General features: G+C 36.1%; 1 non-coding gene across 1 annotated transcript; it reads right to left on the bottom strand.

Annotated features, from left to right (window-relative positions):
* Positions 1 to 2,932: 2,932 nt before the first annotated feature.
* LOC141662794 (small nucleolar RNA R71) lies at positions 2,933 to 3,039 on the bottom strand. The gene has a single exon (XR_012550889.1). It is a non-coding gene; the product is annotated as a small nucleolar RNA R71 (small nucleolar RNA).
* Between the last annotated feature and the right edge of the window lie 15,253 nt (positions 3,040 to 18,292).

The raw sequence follows: 18,292 nt of genomic DNA on the forward strand, positions 1-18,292 counted from the left end.
TCTTGATCAGATCTTCGATGAACAATTTGAAGGTAAAATAGTTTTCAGTCGTGTGACCGTGATCTTTGTGGTACCACCAATGCTTGTCCCACTACGCCATAGGTGACCTATTTGCACATTTTTTCCTGGTGTTGCCTTAGAAAATGTTGTAATAGGTATGAAATTAAGGCCCTATCATAACACCCATATTTTGGTGTTGCGATAATCATAATAACATGTTACAATAGCTCAATAAATCTTTGGTGTTAACATAGATGTCTTCTCTATTGCAACACATAGACCGTGTTTCCATAAGTGGTTGAATATTTTTTTAATTTGAATTTAAAATTAGATATATCTTTAAAAGTAGTATATTTGAATAAAATAGTTTGTAAAGTTTCTTGGAAAGTGAAAGCCCAAAATATAAACAAATTATACTTATATTTATAGAAATTGAAATAATTTATTATATTTAAAATTAAATGAATATATTTTTATAATTAATTTAATAAAATAAAAAATTACTTGATATCACTAAAATATTTTATAAAAAATAACACCATGTATTACTATTACTTTTTCAGAAATTAATAATTTAATAAATTAATGATAATATTCATAATGTGTATAATTTAAACAACATTATAAAATTTAAAAATTTTAAAAATGAATTGATATGGTCTGGGCTGCTAAAAAATTAGATTGGGCAGTTTAGACAAATAAATAGAGTGGGAAGTGAAATATTCAAAAAAGGAAGGGGGAATAATTTTGTCCCATAATTTACACAGATTCATGTTTTTTTTGTTGGTGGATTAAACTCCAGCCTAATATACTGCAAGGCCCATAATTTCCTTAACCCCCTTATCCCCGTTAGATTAAAAATAATCCAACAATTCACACTAACCCTACAAACATCTCACATTTTTAACCAGTCGATCCTCCATATCTCTCTCTCTCTCATTTCTTCACTCAACTTTCCAATAATGAATTCAATGCTCAATACATGAATTCACTGCTTAGATTTGAATCGATCAATCAATCGGCGATGGATGAAGAATACGATATGATAGTGCTTGGTACTGGTCTCAAAGAATGTATTCTCAGTGGTCTTCTCTCTGTTGACGGTCTTAAGGTATTCCTCAACCTTCCCTTACCAAATACATCGCAACTTTACTTCCCCCCTCTTTCTTATTTGTTTTACAGATCGATCTATCTCCCCATCGATCTATATCATTTCTTAACTTTTATCTACTTGATTTTACTTACCCTAAATTCTTATTTGATTCACTCGCTCTTTTTATATATTTGCTTGTTTACTTGTTCAACTTTTGAGTTGAAATATTTCTCTCACTAATTTTTTTTTATTTTGTATTGTTGTCTTTGTTTTAATTATCCATTTTTACACCTTTCCGATGTATATCAATTTTTTAAAATTAAGGTTGATTTATTCACTGTGTACTATGCATGTAGTTGATATTTTACTGATGCATTTATTCTTACCCTCACTATATTTATGTGAACATTAAGGTAGATTGGTTCCATTAGATGTTATTCTTTAGGCCTTCTGGATCCATTTCGGGGATTTCACCATTCTAAACATTTTTACGAGTCTTCTTCTACTATTTTCTACTCCAGATTCATTTGTTTTGGAAATATAACACCGGGTAGGCCTTACATGTCACAACGTCACTGCAAGAAAGTCAATTGCATCTATTCTATTATGACCCCCTCCAAACCCGGGGTCTAGATTTGGGGGCCACTAACCGATAAACCATAATATAATAAACACAGCGGAAATAAATAGTAAATATGACCCCTTGCATGCAACTGGATCGATCACAGGTTATAGTATGGAACATGCACTAATACAAACCAACTGTTATTACAAGCCATAAGTCTATTTAGTTTTACAAACTATTCGAATTTTATTACAAACCTCTAGACTAATCAAACGTCCCAACAGCCTACCTGGAGTTATGATCTCATGTGTTTAATATTGTTAATTCAACTAATAATTTAAGTGTTTTATGATATCATGTGTGTTTAATATTGTTAATTCAAGTAATAATTTAAGTGTTTTGTTCTCGTAGTTAATTATAGTTAATAATTAGTTAATCAACCTTAAGTGTTATTGTCTTAACATTGAGAAGTAATCATACATTGGTGAGTGAGTGTTAATTAAATATAATTAGTCTGAGTCTCTGTGGGAACGAACTAGAAATCATTCTATATTACTTGCGAATGCGTATACTTACGTGAATTTTAGCGCATGTTTTGTGCCTAACAAGTTTTTGGCGCCGCTGCCGGGGACTCGGTGTTAATTTGTTTAGTTTATGTACTTACCATCAGTGGTCGTTAGGGCTCATTGATTAAGACTTGTTACTTATTGTTTCCAATTTTGTTTCAGGTACTCTAGCGAGCGTTTATGCAAAAACTTTCTCGTACTCGCAAGAGGAATTTAGATACAATTGAGGAGACATACTAAGTTCTTGATATTCCGGAGAAGATAGATTTTGAAGATTCGGATAAATATAGTGAGTAGAAAGAATCGATAATTATGGGTGATCGTATAGTTCCAGCAGCAGATCCAGCTCTTATGGACTTTTCTCGGTCTAAAATTAATGACATTCAGTCAAGCATCCTTCATCCGGCTATTCAGGCTAATACTTTTGAAATCAAGCCGGGCACTATTCAGATGGTGCAGAATTCTGTTTCTTTCGGAGGTGCTGCGACTGAAGACCCCAACATGCATATCAGGAATTTTGTCGAGATCTGTAGAACTTCCAAATATAATGGTGTTACTGATGAGGCTATCAAGCTGAGGCTTTTCCCATTCTCTCTGGGGGATAAAGCTAAGGACTGGTTACATTCTGAACTAGTTGGGTCCATCACTACTTGGCAAGTTCTTAAGCAAAAGTTTCTGGTGAAGTTTTTTCCAATGGCCAAGACTGCAGCTATGAGGAGTGCTCTTACTCAGTTTGCGCAACAACCAACAGAATTTATGTGTGATGCATGGGAGCGCTATAAAGATATGTTGAGAAAGTGTCCACATCATGGTATGCCTGACTGGATGGTGATCACTGGGTTCTACAATGGTTTGGGGGCCCAATCTCGGCCCATGCTCGACGCATCAGCTGGAGGCGCCTTGTGGGCCAAAAGCTATACCGAAGCTATAATCTTATTGAAACTATGACTGCAAACGAGCATCAAAACCCAAATCAAAGGATGATGCCTGGGAAGGTATCAGGTATTTTGGAAGTTGATGCAGCCACAGCTATTGCAGCGTAGCTCCAAGCGCTGTCTATGAAGGTCGATTCTTTAGCCAACTATGGAGTCAATCAGATAGATATGGTCTGTGAGCTTTGCGCAGGCTCTCATGCTACGGATCAATGTTCTCTCGTTAATGAATTTATTCAGTATGTGAGCAATTATCAGCGACCACAGCAGCCTGTGCCAGTTACTTATCATCCTAATAACATAAATTATCCCAATTTCAGTTGGAGCAATAGTCAGAATACTATTTAGCAACCATATCAGCGAGGTGTAAGTAAACAGTTTAATCCACCTGGATTCACGCAACCATAGCAATATGCTCAAAGGAAATCATATCCTCAACAAGGAGGTGTTGCTCCACCTTCTAGTGCTGATTTCGAGGAGCTAAAGTTGTTGTGCAAAAGTTAGGCTGTTTCTATCAAGACCTTGGAAAATTAAATCAGTCAAATAGCCAATGCTGTGCTCAATCGTCAACCTGACATACTTCCCAGCGATACTGAAGTGCCAGGCAGGAAGGAAGCTAAAGAGCAAGTCAAAGCTATTACCTTAAGGTCTGGAAAAGTTGCTAATGCTGAAAAAGCAAAAGATGAAGAAGCTGAAGTTGTAGATGAAGAAGAGAAGCAAAAGGAAAAAGAGGCGGAACCAAGGAAGACTACTGTTGAACACACTCTACCTGAGGGTAATACAGGGGGGAAACAGCTCTATCCTCCACCACCTTTTCCTAAGAGATTGCAAAAACAAAAGTTGGATAAGCAATTTGGTAAGTTTCTGGAGGTGTTCAAGAAACTTCACATCAACATACCTTTCGCCGAGGCTCTGGAGCAAATTCCTAGTTATGCGAAATTCATGAAGAGTATTCTTTCAAGGAAGATGAAACTGGATGACCTTGATACCGTTGCTCTAACGGAAGAGTGCAGTGTTGTGCTGCAACAAAAATTACCTCCAAAGCTTAAAGATCCAGGTAGTTTCACCATTCCTTGCACCATTGGCAAGTTGTCTTTTGACAAGTGCCTTTGCAATTTGGGAGAAAGCATCAATCTGATGCCATTGTCTATATTCAAAAAGCTGAATTTTCCTGATCCAAAGCCCACCTACATGTCTCTACAATTGGCTGATCGTTCTATTACTTACCCACAGGGAATCGTGGAAGACGTGTTAGTAAAGGTGGATAAGCTCTTCTTCCCTGTAGACTTTGTCATTCTGGATTTCAAGGAAGATAAGAAGATTCCCATAATCTTGGGAAGACCTTTCTTGGCTACAGGTTGTACCTTGATAGATGTGCAGAAAGGTAAACTTACTATGAGGGTGCAGGATCAGGATGTGACATTCAATGTATTCAAGGTGATGAAATTCCCTACAGAAGATGAGGAGTGCTTAAAGGTGAATTTGATTGATTTTGTGGTAACTTCAGAACTTGATCATGTGCTAATGTCTGATGCCTTAGAGAAAGCCTTAGTGGGGGAATTTGACAGTGAAGATGAGGAAGGCAATGAGGAACTACAATATCTAAATGCTTCTCCTTGGAGGCGAAAGCTAGACATGCCATTTGAATCTCTTGGTAATACTGATCTCAAGAATGCTGAGGGAAACCTCAAACCATCTATTAAGGAAGCACCTACTTTGGAGCTTAAACCATTGCCTGAACACTTGAGGTATGCCTTTTTAGGTGATGCATCTACTTTGCCTGTTATTATTACATCGGACCTTTCAGGTAGTGAGGAGGACAAGCTCTTGAGGATTTTGAGAGAATTCAAATCAACCATTGGATGGACTATAGCAGATATAAAAGTGATCAACCCTTCGTACTGTATGCATAAAATTCTGCTAGAGGAAGGTAGTAAGCCGACTGTTGAGCAACAGCGAAGACTTAATCCTATCATGAAAGAAGTGGTGAAGAAAGAAATTCTAAAATGGCTGGATACAGGAATTATATATCCTATTTATGACAGTTCTTGGGTGAACCCCGTGCAATGTATACCTAAGAAAGGAGGTATTACCGTGGTAGCAAATGAGAAGAACGAGCTCATCCCCACTCGAACAGTCACAGGATGGAGGGTATGCATGGATTACAGAAAGTTGAACAAAGCCACAAGGAAGGATCACTTCCCTCTTCAATTTATTGATCAGATTCTTGACAGGTTGGTTGGTCATGAGTATTATTGTCTTCTGGATGGCTATTCGGGTTACAATCAGATTTGCATTGCACCCGAAGATCAAGAAAAGACTACTTTTACTTGTCCCTTTGGCACATTTGCTTTTCATAGAGTTTCGTTTGGCTTATGTGGTGCACCTGCCACTTTTCAGAGATGCATGATGGCTATATTCTCTGATATGATTGGAAATAATGTCGAAGTGTTCATGGACGACTTCTCCGTCTTTGGATATTTGTTTGATGAATGTTTGAATAATCTTCGTTCGGTTCTCAAAAGGTGTGTGGAGACTAATTTGGTGCTCAATTGGGAAAAATGTCACTTCATGGTGCAGCAAAGCATCATTCTTGGGCATAAGGTCTCTCGCAAAGGCCTTGAGGTTGATAAGGCCAAGGTGGGGGTCATTAAAAATCTTCCACCACCTATTTCTGTGAAAGGAATCCGTAGTTTCCTGGGTCATGCGGGTTTTTATCGGTATTTCATCAAGGACTTCTCTAAGATATCTAAACCGTTGTGCAACTTGCTCGAGAAAGATGTGCCTTTCAAATTTGATGATGAATGCTAGGCAGCATTCGAGACTTTCAAGAAGAGTTTAATACCTGCACCGGTTATAACGGCACCTGATTGGACAGAACCTTTTGAGATGATGTGTGATGCAAGTGATTATGCATTGGGAGCAGTTCTTGGGCAGCGCAAGAGTAATATCTTTCATGTGGTCTACTATGCAAGTAAGACACTTAATGGAGATCAATTGAACTATACCACTACTGAGAAGGAGCTCTTAAATATAGTTTTTGGTTTGAAAAATTTTGATCTTATCTACTTGGGACAAAGGTGACAGTGTTCACCGATCACACTGCCATTCGCTATCTGGTCTCAAAGAAGGATTCGAAGCCTAGACTTATTCGTTGGGTGCTTTTGTTACAGAAATTTGAGTTAGAGATCAAGGATTGAAAGGTACTGAGAATCAAGTAGCTGACCATCTCTCTAGATTGGAGAATCCTGATTCGACTTCACATGATAAGCCATTGATCAACGAATCTTTTTGGGATGAACAGTTGTTCGCAGTTCAGGAGGAAGAACCATGGTTCGTAGACATTGTGAACTATCTTGTCAGCAATATAATGCCTCCTAATATGAATATAGCTTAAAAGAAGAAGTTTTTGCATGAGGTGAAGTGGTACATGTGGGATGAACCGAATTTGTTTAGACAAGGAGCTGACCAGATCATTAGGAGATGTATCCCATTCTGTGAGATGGAGGGGATATTATGAGACTGCCATACCACAGTTTATGGTGGACATTATGGTGGTGAAAAGACAGCAGCTTGTATTCTGCAAGCAGGTTTTTTCTGTCCTACGTTGTTTAATGATGCACATCAGTTCATTTTAAGGTGTGATCATTGCCAAAGAGTTGGGAATCTTACTAGAAAGGATGAGATGCCTTTAAATATAATGCTTGAAGTTGAGGTCTTTGATGTTTGGGGAATCAATTTTATGGGACCATTTATCTCGTCCTGCAATAATCAGTACATCTTGCTGCCAATCGATTATGTCTTGAAATGGGTAGAAGTTAAAGCTCTACCGATAAATTATGCTAAGGTAGTGTTGAATTTTCTTCATAAGTAGATATTCACAAGGTTTGGAACACACGAGTAATCATAAGTGATGAGGGGTCGCATTTCTGCAACCGTAAGTTCACTTCTATGATGCAGCGCTATAATGTGAATCATCGTATTGCTACTGCATATCATCCACAAACTAATGGTCAAGCTGAAGTGTCTAATAGAGAGATCAAGCGCATTCTAGAGAAAGTTGTTTGTCCTTCAAGGAAAGATTGGTCTTTGAAGCTCGATGAAGCTGTTTGGGCTTATAGAACAGCATACAAGACTCCACTTGGGATATCCCCATTTCAACTTGCCTATGAAAAGGGATGTCATTTACCTGCGGAGCTTGAGCATAAGGCGTATTGGGCCTTAAAGAAGTTAAACCTTTATCTAGATGCAGCTGGGAAGAAGCGAATGCTTCAGTTAAATGAACTTGATGAATTTCGACTGCAAGCGTAAAAGAACAACAAAATGTACAAGGAAAAGGTGAAAAGGTGGCACGACAGGAAGTTATCTCCTAAGTCATTTGTGGGGGGCAACAAGTTCTTTTTATTCAACTCTCGTCTCCGACTTTTTCCTTGAAAATTGAAATCAAGGTGGTCTGGACCATTTATCATCAAAACTGTGTTTCCACATGGAGCGGTGGAGATTTTTGAGAACGATCTGGGCCAAGCATTAAAGGTTAATGGTCAGAGGTTGAAGCATTATTATGGGGACACGGCAAACCGGGAAGTGGTTAGTGCTATTTTATTATCAACTTGATCAAGCTACTCTACGTCAAGCTAATGACGTAAAAGAAGCGCTTCTTGGGAGGCAACCCAAGATTTGAGACTATAGGAACCCTTAGAAGTTGGTACTCTATCAAAAAAACCAAAAAAATCAGAAAAATTGGGCATAATTTTTTTTTCCAGAGACCCCCCGGGCGCCCGCCTGGCAATCCCGGCGGCCTCCTGGAAGCTGGGGCGCCTGCCTGGAAAGCCCGGGCGGCCGCCTGGAAATCCCGGGCGGCCGCCTGGAGCCCTTCTGTTGGAATTTTTTTTTCGGCCTTATAAAAAAAACACAGAAAAACACAAAAAAATATAAGCCCACAGCCATAAAACCACTAACGCACAATTTCTCTCCCACAAACCCCACTCCTACTCTAATTCTAAACCTAAATACTACCCTATATATACACACATCCTCCCGTATACATCTCCCACATACTTTCAACTTAAAAAAACTCTCTCCTACACACAAAACACAAATCTCAAACACTTATTCTCAGATTCAATGGCCCCTAAGAGATCTCGAACTATTGATAGCAATAGCATTGTTCCTACTGCTGATTCTTCTAGGGGTACTGCTTCAAGGCCCTGAATGGTGGACAGGGCTGCTGAGGAGGAGTATACAAGGCTTCTGACTAAGCCGATTCTTAAGGAGAGGGGATTTTTGCCATTAGGGAGGGATGGTGAGTTATTGGCGATGATTGCTGAGAAAGGGTGGATTTCTTTTTATGAGTCGCCGGAGGCGGTTCCGATGAGTGTGGTTCACGAGTTTTATGCGAACGCAAAGGCTGAGAAGAATGGGTATATTGTTGTGAGGGGGCTTACGGTTCATTACCAGCCCGAGGTGATTCGCCGTGTTATTGGACAGCGAGAAAGGAAGCCCGAGGAGGAGAACTGAAATGAGAAGACCCCCGAGGATTTTGATTTGGATTTGATTGTTGCTACTCTCTATCAGCCGGGCACGGTGTGGAAGTTTAAGACGGGATCTAACGAGTATCGTTCTTTTCCGGCTGTTGCAATGAACAGGTATGCCCGTGCATGGAATGCCTTTATTTGTGCTAATATTTTTCCTTCTTCGCATGCACATGAGGTTACAGTTGAGAGAGCCAGGTTGTTATGGGGGATTTTGAATGAGGAGTATTATGTGGACCTTGGTGAGTTCATCTACCAAGGGATTTTGAAGTTTTTGAGGGGGAGGATACAAAGCAACATTCCCTATGCCTCTACTGTCACGAGGCTATGCAAGGCAGTGGGAGTCCACTGGCCTTCTTATGAGCAGCTGCAGATGTCGGCTGCTCCTATTGATTCATCGACGTTGAACGCGATGCAGGAATGGACGGGTGAAGAGCCCGAGGAGCATGGTTTGGGATATCGTCTCCCAGGGGGACGTCCAGCAGCTGGTACTACGATGGCTAGGCCCATTCAGGCTCATGACGAGGCACGTTCTTTTAGGGCCCAGGGAGGTGGTGATGCTCAGTATAGGAGGCTATCGAGGATGATGGATGTGATGTACGAGTCGAAAAGTAGGTTTGTTCAGGAGCTCAACTTAGCACTTGGGACTGCTTTCAGAGGCCTTGGAGCTGATATCCAGTGGCCCATTTTTGGTGAGGACTCTGCTTATCCTCCTCCTAACACTCCACCCTCTGAGGGTGATGATGATGATTTCTATGAGTAGGTATACCCTGTGTTCCTTTCTACTAACTTCACTCGGGACAGTGAAGATTTTAAGTTTGGGTGTGGTAGTTGAGGATCATATTTGTGTATGTGTCATGTAGTTGCATATTCATGATAATTTAGTTCATATAGTTGCATATTTTTTCCATATAGTTTTTTTTATAGCTTTGTGTATCATGTCATTTAGCTCATGCATATACCATGATCCCTTTTGCATTACTTTACCGATTGATTTGTGATATTGCTGCGAGTGTAGTGATAATGTTAGAGTGATGTTGAATCTTGTAGGTTGACAAGCATGCTAGAAACACTTGTAATTTCACTAAGTCTTAGAGTATGCTTAAGGGCTAGATTGTTGTCATGGTTTGATAGTTTTTGAGGTTAATCTATTGATTATGCTTAGAATTTATGATAGGCTCTTAATGATAAAAGGCATGAAAAGATTAAATTAGAGTAAAAATTGAAATTCATTGCTAGTCGTGGCTAGGCATCAATTGTCTAGTAGTCGGCTCGTATTTTATGCGAGTTGTCTAGGGTTGAGCAAGATGGAGCGAAACGCACTTGCTCAGAAATTCGAAAAAAAAATATATGGTTTAATGCATAATTGATTACGAGTGAGCTCTTTGGTATTCGAGTTATTAAGTTCTTAGGGGACTTTGTACCTAGTGACCTAAGGCTTTTATAGTCTGGGATCCGCTAACCTAACGCTCACTAAATGGATGCCATTACATAAGTCTTTTGTGGACCTCACTCATTGCATGATCAAATAAGCATTTGTTTATTGGGTTGAATAAAAGCATGATTCCGTAATAAGCTCCAGTGATCTTGAAGTGTTATAAGTCATTTTGTGTCCAGAATTTATTCTTCATATAATCATGTGATTGCCTTCAGGATAATTGAGTCATGATAATTGATCTAGTTTCGAAGCATATCTGTTAAGCATTCGCACACACCACGCTTCTAGTTGTATGATAGCTTGCGTGATTTGATTGATCTTTAGTCACCTAATTGCATTTGTTGAGATGTCATGAGTTGGTTGGTTTAGTCATTGCGAGGGGGATCGCTGCATTTCATGTAGTTTGTATCCATGCATGTTTTTATTTTTGTTTTTTAGTCTGTGACGCTTGAGGACAAGCATCGATTTAAGTTTGGGGGTGTGATAAGTGGCATTTTATACCACTTAGAACATCTTATAATGGCTTGAATTGATGTTTTGAAATCAAGTATTTTGTGTATTTGATGCGTTTTTCTAGTGTTTTTGCATTACTGGGTATAAATTGCGTATGTTGGGAGAATTTATCATAATAAGCCTGGGAAAGTACTTGGAATTGGTTGTGGGAAGTTAGGAGCAGAATGCAGCAAAATCAGGAGCAGAATGCAGGATTTTTCCAGAAAGTGCTGGGGCGCCCGCCCGGGAAGCTGGGGCGGCCGCCCGGAGTCGACAAATTAAATTCTAATTTTTTATAATCCTTATTCTAATGGACTTCTGAGACGGCTGATTCTTGTGGGCTCTATATAAGTAATCTTCAGAGACGTTTCACAGACGAAGTATTCATCAAGCAAGGAGCAAGGAGAGAAGAAAAGAAGACCGTTTTAACACACCGCAACGAAGAAGAGGAAGCATACGTTTCTTGTGATTCTTTTATTCTTTGCAACAGTGGATGCTAGTTTTCTTTACTTTGAACCTATTTACTCTTGTGACTACTCCGGTTTTATTAAGTATTTTTATTAGTTTATCTTGTGTGATTTTATCATGTTTTCATATGAACCCATGGTGACGATGAGTTCTATCATGGGCTAATCATGATCATGGGGTCGTAGCGGATTTACTATGGAGTTCTTTAGTTAATTGTTTAATACCTTGGTGTGTGATGATTGTATGATATCTAGTATAGGTTGTGCTTATTCGTCTTATATGCGTCGCGAACATATAAGATAGCCTGTTAATCTCTTGTGAAGCGACAGTGAATCTTGAGATTTAGAACTTTCTATGCTAGCATAGGTTCATGTATTGTATGCATGATTAGCGGGTAACTCTAACTATTTTACTTGCCCTGTGTAATCATAATGAATACCTGCGCTTAAATCGTTATGTTGTCAAATTCTGTAGACATATAGGGTCTCAACATAATTGATGCCTATGCAACTTCTATCTTAATTGTGGATGTTTGGTAGAATGCTACTAGTACAACGAAAGTTGGCTTTTATCAGTTTTGTGTTGTTCGATTAATATCATCACCGTTACATGCTAAGGGTAATAACAATGATTATTGAATGAAGTAGTAATAAAGTTATGATCTCATGTGTGTTTAATATTGTTAATTTAAGTAATAATTTAAGTGTTTTATTCTCGTAGTTAATTGTAGTTAATAATTAGTTAATCAACCTTAAGTGTTATTGTCTTGACATTGAGAAGTAATCATACATTGGTGAGTGAGTGTTAATTAAAAAATAATTAGTCTGAGTCTCTGTGGGAATGAACTAGAAATCATTCTATATTACTTGTGAACGCGTATACTTGTGTAAATTTTAGCGCGTATTTTGTGCCTAACACTGCTCGAGATCGACAAAGAAATTATGCAGATTGGAATCAAAAGGATATGGAATTCCAACCCAGAGAAAAAGTGTTACTAAAGATATCCCCGTGGAAAGGTCTGTCAAGATTTGGAAAGAAAAGAAAATTGAGTACAAGATACATTGGACCATTCAAAGTATTAAAACAAGTTGGAAAAGTTGCATATGAGTTAGCTCTACCACCACAGGTGCAACATCTTCATAATATCTTCCATGTGTCATTGATAAAGAAGTATAATCCAGATTCTAGTCATGTGATAGAATTGTAACCCGTGGAAAATCAACAAGATCTATCTAATATAGAACAACCAATTCAGATATTGGATCGTAAAGGGAAGACGCTTAGAAATAAGATAGTATCATTAGTAAGAGTGTTGTGGAGAAATCCTAGAGTTGAGGAATCGACCTGGGAACTTGAAAGCGAAATGCTTGAAAAGTATCCCCATTTATTTATTTAGGTGCGATTTTGGCAGAATCCTTTTAAGGGGGAAGGATGTAACATCTGGAATTTTCACGAAATAAATATGTGAATAAAATAATAATTCTATGATTTTGTGCAATTTATGTGAGTTAGTGAGTTAATATTTTAAAATAGATTATTCTAGTTTTATGAGTCACATTTGACCTATGATGTGATATATGATTGTAATTAGAGTCGGAACACCAATAAAGACGCGGCTCGTAAATATCGTATATTCAGAAAATGGATTACGTGTTAATAAAAGAAAAGGTGGAAAGTTGATATATGTGGAAATAAGAGGAATATGTGAGGTGATAATTTTATGTGGCTAAATTATTAGTTGAGTAATGAGTTGGAAGTCGTTTCGTTATTTGGATTATTATGTGCTCGTTAATGTCCAAAAAGAAAAGTATAAACTGTATTAAATGCAAAAATTAGTGAAAGGTAAGATTTATTCACTTGGTATGTGTAAATATATGTTATGTGAATTGCACATGCTCGACTTTGTAGTCAATGTACTTTTAAATATTTTAAAATGATTTATTATGTAAAAAATAAGGTTTAATTGACCTTTAAATATTTTTATAAAATCGTCATAGTATGTTTAAATTATAAGTTTATTTTATTATCTCTAGAATAGTTCTAGTGCCTTTTTAAAAAATAAGAGTTGGATTTATTTTAATGCTTTGGTATTTTAAAACGATTTTTGGAAAGTTATTTCTATTATCCTGTGTTATCTTGCAAAATTCGCAGCAAGAAACCGTTTACTCAAAAATTATTTTAAAAACATCCGGAGATAGAAAGTTTCATGATTCTTATTTTAAAATCCAATTTCGGATTTAAACACTCATTTTCCTATTTATTATCTAATTTGTAATTACATGTCAGCATTGTTTTTTTTATCAAAAAAATGGTAATTGAATTGTTTTTGGGCAAACTATAAAACTGCCCCTGGGTATATAAAACTGAGGGGCTCATCCCTCCTCCCTCTTTTCTTTCTTCCCCGTTGCTCTCTCTCAGTCTCTTTTTCTCACTCTCACTCTAGACTCTCTCTCATCCATATATCATTCGATTCTTGATCGTTTTTTGATCTGAAACCATGTATATGTTTGGTTTTAATCCCTCTACAACTATTTATGTGTGCATGTCTATTTCTTTGAGATTTTTTGAAAGCCTATTTCGGGTTTTGATTCAATTTTCAGGATTCTTGATTGGATTTGTTGGTTTCGTGGTTAATTCTTGATGATAAACTTTGTCGCCACCTGCGGTGATCTCCGGTGAGCCGGTTGTGAGCCGTGATGTATTAATTGGACCCTAATAATCAATATAAATTCATTTTTGTACTTGCATGTCATGTTCGAAGAAATTTCAAATTTTAAATTTTCTGATTTTTCTATTTTTGGTTCGGTTATTTGAACTATAAGAATTTATGAGTCAGTGACTTTGAATTAAATGATTTAATTGAGTTGCATACATAGAATAATGATTTTCAGATATTCTAGAATCTGATTTATTGAATTTAAATCTCGGTTTGTGGATAATTTGGTTTGTGTTATCTATATATGGTGTATGATGGTTTGATTATTTAGTTAATTACTTATGATATCGATGCATGTTAAAGTTATTCAATTTTCAGATTTTACAAAATCATTTTCCTAAATTCGGTTTTCGGTCACGGATTTTTAAATCGGTGTTTGTATGGTAAATAATTGTGTGCTTGCTCGTTAGTGATAATTATATATTTATGTGTTGTGAATAGTTGGTACTTGATTATGAGTTATGCGACAGTTGTTAAAATAGGATTTTTCTAGTTGTGGTTGTTGATCATTGTTGATTGATTTTGGTTAAAGGGTTCGTGTATTTATCAATAGGTCATGTCGGATTTTCGGCAGGATTTTAAAATAATATAAAAGTGTTGGATTAAAATGCTTTGGCGTATTGCTTAACAATGTGCATGTATGGTTATACAATAACGGTTGAAAGTAAATCGTTAAGAAATAAGAGTATATATGTGATTACTTGTTTATGTGCAATGAAGCGGTATAAAATAAATAAAGGTATAAGATATATAGAGTTTTATATATATCAGGATATGAGTTGGGTTATATTAAAGGGAAAGGGTAGAAAAGTATATGTTCGGAGAAATAACATTTTTCTATGAGGTCCCTAATTAGGGTTTATTATTTGTATGTAGATTTGGAAAGCGGGGATGCTCGAAATAGAAAAGGGAATGAGGTTCTAGATAAAAGTAACATGATCCATGTAATCCCTATGAAAAATGAAAGCATTTGAGAAAGTAACTCTGCCCTCTCTTATAGTGATCATGAATGTGAATTGAATAAATTTAAAATTTTGATTAAAATGAAATTAACCTTTCTCATATATTATTTATCCCGAATTATTTTGATAACCACTTTCGAATTATAATACATATGCCTTGTTAACACCCCTACGTTGATATAGCTTTGTCTTATATACATTGTTAATATATATGCTTACCCTTAGTTGTTTTTCAGCTTACATTTTATTTCCTTTACTTTCGTTTACCATAATTGAATCCTTGAAATGAAACTAAGAATAATTTTTAACTTGAAAGAGTACAAATGATTTCAAAGGTCGATAAATGTTTTAAAATAGAATTAAGTTTTAGAAATACATTGACTTTTCCAATATAAAGATTTTTCTTGAATTTTTAAAGATTTAATATTTGCGTAAAAGGTTGCGGGACTAGTCCATATTTATAAGAGAATAGCGGGGCTAATCTAAAATTAAAGGCCAATATAGTGCCTTAGGTATCTTATGATTGGAATGGAGGTTAGTGCGGGCTGATCACCCGTATTATGTTTAAAAGATGGATAATATATTCGAACATTGTTGAATTTATGAAAATGAAATTTAAGATTATATATGTATCTTAAGCACTATTTTTATAAATCATAATGAGTACCTTGTAAAAGTGATCTTGCAGATTTTTAGATTTTGACGGAAACCTACTTATAAAAGATCTATCCAACCAAATCACTTTATCCTTCCAGAATCTTGATCATGAACCCTTAAACTAGAGATTTAATCTTATGCCTTCTGAGTTACTATCAGGTTTTATTATTTGGAATTTTTTTATAGTTACTTATTGAGCCTTTTAGCTCATCTTATTTTGTGTCGATGTAACCTTGGAAGTTAACAAAGAAGATGGTCAGACTTAGGTGTACCGCTCATAAAAGTGTCTATAATGGTCCCTTTCATACCGTTATGTTTAATGTGCTAGATCATGTAGATGTTTGGTTTGAGGAATCGTTGGAAGATTTTTGGGGATGTAATCTTTTATATTCATATACAAATAGGTTATCTGGCAATTCCAAGTCATAATTGTTAATCTTCATTTCTAATGGTGTTATAATAATATTTAATGTTGGAAGAAATCGATGATATCAGCTTATAAACTATCAGAGTTTATTATTAGTATTTGATATCAGAGTTTAGCAAAAGGTGACGTAATCAGCATGTGTCATCAGCAGTTGCTGATCGATAAATGACATCAGTATTTAGTCACTTCAGCTAAAGATCAGGAGATTTTGAAGAATGAAAGGATTTGCAGAATACAAGTCGGTAAAGGACTTTAATTCATGTAGCAACCAAATTAAGGATATGTTTTATGATTCCTTAATGTAATAGAATATGATTACTTATTTGATTGTGTAGTTGTTCAGTATATAGGCACAGATTAAGTTAACACTTTATGAGTCATGTATTGATATATCTTTTGTGTAACCTAGCAGCTTTCAAGGATATATGTTCATCCTTTGAGAGATTGGTTTGTAATCAGTTTTTATTAATCAATACAAAATTGTTTATCCTTTGAGTGATTATTTTGATTTGTCTGCATAAACTATATTCACCCCCCTCTACAGTGGTATTAAGGACCTAACAATTGGTATCAGAGCTTGATGTTGATACACACACTTTAAGATATAAAATCAATTAATAATGGCAGATAAAGAACCTCAACAGAATCCCCCACCTCCTCCACCAGCCAATCAACCTATCAATCATAATATGAGCAGGTATGAGGCTATCAATGTTCCCATACTAAAGATTCATGAATATCTAATATGGAAGGTGAAGATGACCATGTGTCTGGAAGCAACAGCTCCTGAATATCTGAGCATAATTTATGATGGTCCTCACAAGCCAATGAAAGTAGCAGTTTTTGTTGCTAGACAAGAAGAAAAGATGGTTGATAAGGACAAGAAGGACTATTCCCTTGAAGATATTTCATCCATTATGAAAGATGCAAAAGTGAGACATATTATTCATAACAGTCTTGACAGTCTTATGTCTAACAGAGTTATTGGATGTAAAACTACCAAAGAAATTTGGCACACTTTGGAAGTCAAGTGTCAAGGAACCACTGTCATTAAGAAGAACATGAGGACTATATTGACTCATGAGCATGAGTACTTTGACTCAAAATCTAATGAATCCCTAACTGAAATTTATGACAGATTTCAAAAGTTGATCAATGACTTGTCTCTGGTTGACAAAGAAAATGATTTGAAGACACTAACATGAAGTTTGTTGAAGTGTATTTTTAGAAGTTCGATCTCGGAGAAGGACTAATATCAACACCAATTTCACGTATTTTATTCTTGCAATTCAGAAGTTTGTGGAAATAATATTGTGTTGTGTTTAATTATCAACTAATTAATCTAATAAATAAATAAAACTATATAGTAACTATGAGAGAAAATAATCCAAGAGTAAGGGTTCTTCAATGACTATCATGAATGTCTAATTTGTGTTCTTGTTTTGTTAAAAATAATCCTTCTAATATTTATAAAATCCTCTCCCAACTTAGATTATAGTGCCTATAATTATCCTTTGAAAGCCACTCTTATGGTCATACAAAGTACAATTATAGACTATTAAAAACCAAGGATTATATGTTTCACAATTCGCATATTAATCTCCCAATACAATACTTAAATTGTGTCTATCATATCATGTACTAGAATTACAACTCCTCTCCCGATTTATTATAATTCCTATAGATACAATCAAAGGTTCGCGACTCCCTCAATTGTGTTAAGCCCTCAATGACAGATCAACAATCACAAGAAAATTACAATACAAACACAACAATCCAAAGAATACTACCAAGCTCTTGGATAAAGGGATTAGCTACTCATGATATATGAAGAAAACAAATATATATTAAAACCACAAATCATGAGTTAAGAATTTGAAAATAGAGAATACAACTTGAAGAGTTCCTTTAAAATCTGGACAAATCCCTTCGCTCCTTCTCCCAATCTCGCTCTCTAGCCGCCTCTCTCCCTTCCCTCTCAAAAATATATGTTCTATATCATGTTATGGTTTTGTGTATACAATATGTCTAAAACCTAATATAAAAGAGATTTAATGTTTTTCCCAAAATAAATTGAACTCTGATGTAAAATTCATAGGTTGTCTTCCAGGCCTGATTCTGGGCTGCTCCAGTTAGATTCTTGATGTTGGTGCACTTCTAATTCATAGATAATTCTATTAGCTTCACATGGGCTGTAAGATCGCACAATTCTTATGTCTAAAATTCATGTTACGGGCCAAACAGTGATGTTTGCACGTGCAGCCCAATAAATTTGAATTTCCTTATGATTTAAGTCCAAATAAGCCCAATTCCATCTATAGTTGGGAAATATTTATTTCCTGTCATAGAGCAATAAACTCTGATTAATAATATCCAATTAATAATATAATATCATAAATAGGAGAATATAATCCTTTAAAATATATAAAAAAAATATATACTCTA

Source organism: Apium graveolens, chromosome 5 (genome assembly GCF_009905375.1).
Source record: "Apium graveolens cultivar Ventura chromosome 5, ASM990537v1, whole genome shotgun sequence".
NCBI lineage: Eukaryota > Viridiplantae > Streptophyta > Magnoliopsida > Apiales > Apiaceae > Apium > Apium graveolens.